General features: G+C 40.7%; 1 protein-coding gene across 1 annotated transcript in view; it reads left to right on the top strand.

The window, feature by feature from the left end:
- The first annotated feature begins 525 nt into the window (after positions 1-525).
- The window catches only part of trim2a (tripartite motif containing 2a), a 15,024-nt gene continuing 12,575 nt past the window's right edge, over positions 526-2,974 (top strand). The window contains exon 1 of the mRNA XM_020614319.1: positions 526-813. The gene's annotated coding sequence lies outside the window, so the exon portion shown is untranslated. The remainder of the gene's footprint in view (positions 814-2,974) is intronic.

Genomic DNA, 2,974 nt, shown 5'->3' on the forward strand with positions numbered 1-2,974 from the left:
GCGCGGAAGGTGATTCGTGTGTGTTAGACGATCCACGCATGCGTAGGTAACAATGTGTACGTACTTTCTAAAGAACTGCACACAAAAAAAAAATCGATTTTAAGCATTTGTAAAATGTGTTTTATGTGCAGTTTGTACAGCATGACACACACACACACACACAAATGGCTTTATAAGTGCAGATTGCGCAGCACGCATTTGTGATCCTCATGAGACACACACACACAAATTGCTTGTTACAGACAAAACGTTGAACACGCATTTGTAACATTTTTGATAGTATTTTATCTCCATACTAACTGCAATTAAAACCATTAAAAATATTGTGCGATAGTAGTTGCTTATGTAAAGTGGCTGTACTTTGAAGAAGCAGCAACAAACTCTTCTGTGGCTTTATTCTGACAGATGGTAGCATAGCAGTGGACCTGCATGTGATTGACTCTCGGACATCTGACCTGACACACTGATGAGACTTGCATAATAAAACAGCTGATCTTCATCAACACTGAAACAGAAACACCTTGTTGTCATCCTCTTAATGAGCATGTGTGTGTAATAGGGTTGTAGAAATTCAGAAGTTTGTCTTCACCCTGGTTCTTTACATTGTGAAAGTGGTCCTTCTGACTGAGCAGTGTGTTTAGAACTGGAGAGAGATTTTGAAAACAGCTGAGGTCAGTGGTCTGGAAAGAGCTGGGTGGGATAAACACCAGCGGGAAACCCGGAGCAACATACAAGCCACTGCAGCCACTATGTAAACTAAAAGCTCAAATATACTTAAAAGGACAATCCTGAGCCTGTTTTCTCTTCATACTGGTGAGTGGAAATGAGCTGGTTTAAAATCACAGTAAGGTTTATGGAGTCGCATCATACAGCTCTTTAACTTTAGCTTTAGTTTACATTCACATTCCAGCCTGTGCCTTTAACAAAGCAGAAACAAAGTAGTGAAGATGTGTGTTTGTCATAGCAACTGGTGGCTGGAAGGATGCGAGTTTGCATTAACCAAATTTGAAGGCAGCCTCTATAGCTGCTTATTAAAATAACTCTGTGAGGATGTTGACCACTAGTAGCACTATGGAAAAATATTTTGTTTACAAGGGTAACATGGAATTAGTTTCTTACTGTAAACAGATTCCACATAAAGACCAAAATCAGCAATGATTTTATGAGTATTTCCTGTTACATCTCCTTTTTCTGTATGAATTGTCAGTCAAAACTATTAAAACTGTGGCTTTCAGTGCAAGACCAAGTGTAGCACTGGGAAATGTTTTTATGTTATAATGAACATGGGTAATGTAGTTTATTTTGAATCAATCCCACATAACACTGTTCTGCTACCATAAGCTGTTTTCATAAATGAACTCCACACTATGTCTGTGGAGTGAAGGCTGGACTTTGTCCAGAGTTCCCCTTAATTTTGTCTGATGGTTCTGGCACCGTTTTTTAAAGATGGAAGTTCCCGAATCTCGTTATGTCTCCAGTTAGACATTTTTGTTGGTGTCTTCACTGACCATTTTTCTACACCATTGGATTTTGGCCATGTCCCTTCTCTTATTCTGTGTCCCACTCTTTTGGGTGACTCGGGGCTTGCTGAGATGAGATGAGATTACAACCTTGGAGCCGCCTGGCAAAATGAAATATCCGTAAAAGCTCTGTCAAGATGAACTGATGTAATTTTGGACATGAAACGGTGCAAACCTCAGAATCTAGATGAGTCTTGGATGTGTTTTATCATTCAAACAAAAGCAGCTGCTAAGACTAGTCAACGTTCTTCACACTGCTCAAAGAACCGTATTCATTTAAAGAACAGTTTTTTTTCTCTTTGTGCCCTAACAAAGGTTTTTGAGCTGTGTCCATATTATTCACTCCTGTCTCTATTTTTTTTTTATCACATTTTCATGAATGTAGCTAAATAGCTCACTAGATTTGTGGTAAGATGATGTCCTTATCCACTGGTCGATTGTTTCTCCACCTGGTGGAAGCAGCTGTCAGTGCACACAAAAACAGGTGTGTCTGAATAGCTGAACAATTGTGGTGTCATGTGCTGAAATAATTTGGCTGGCTAAACACAAACATTTATTCTTTCTATATATAGTGCTATATGTTTACCTGCAAGATTGGCTTCTATAATGGCTACCACGATGCTATATACCAAGTCACGTCATACCATATTTTTTCAGATTTTCCCTCTGACTTCATCTTTTTTTTTTTTTTTTTTAGCTCTGTCTCTGCATGTACAGTGAGTCAGCAGCCTGCAGCACACACCTACATACACGTACACAGAAACACCTGTTTAGCTTCAACTCTATTGGCCATGGAAGGGACTCATAAGTGCTGTCCCTTTTTTCCATTTGTTGGCACAGCGGCCATCAGCCAGTACTCGCTCACATCCTCCTGATGCTGCACATGCTCGCTGCACTGCAGTGAGCCAGCATTTACTTCAGACTGAGAAGTAGGAGGGAGATGAATGGGTGAGACGGACTGTTCAAGGAATGCAAGTGATGGGAGGAGAGGAAGGCAGGGGAGAACGTAAGCAAAGGAGGGAGGGGGAGAGATGATGTAAAAACTGAAACATTGTCCCTCGTTAACTTTGCTCATGTGTGTGTGCACACACCCATAAACACACAGAGAAGCACTCGCACATTTTCTGTCACATCCTCTTTGGCTCGTTGCTGCTACCAGGAATGGAAGGTGACATGAACTAAAGGCAGCTTTAGAGGGACCGTAGTGACTGTTTCACTCATATGGAGCAGGTATTTGGGTCATTCTACTGGAGTGGATGACGCCTGTTGAGCCATAGATGCAGCATTGTACATGTAAGTTACCCTGTTAATAGCAATGGTGTGGTTGTACTGGCCATTTGGAATATCTGTTGTTGTCTTGAGCTCATATTTCTGCATGATTCCAATTATTTTTTTCATGTAGTCACTAATATTTTCCTTTTTCATATGGACCCTCCACGGCATTTTGGATGACA

Source organism: Monopterus albus, unplaced genomic scaffold, assembly GCF_001952655.1.
Source record: "Monopterus albus unplaced genomic scaffold, M_albus_1.0 scaffold144.1, whole genome shotgun sequence".
NCBI lineage: Eukaryota > Metazoa > Chordata > Actinopteri > Synbranchiformes > Synbranchidae > Monopterus > Monopterus albus.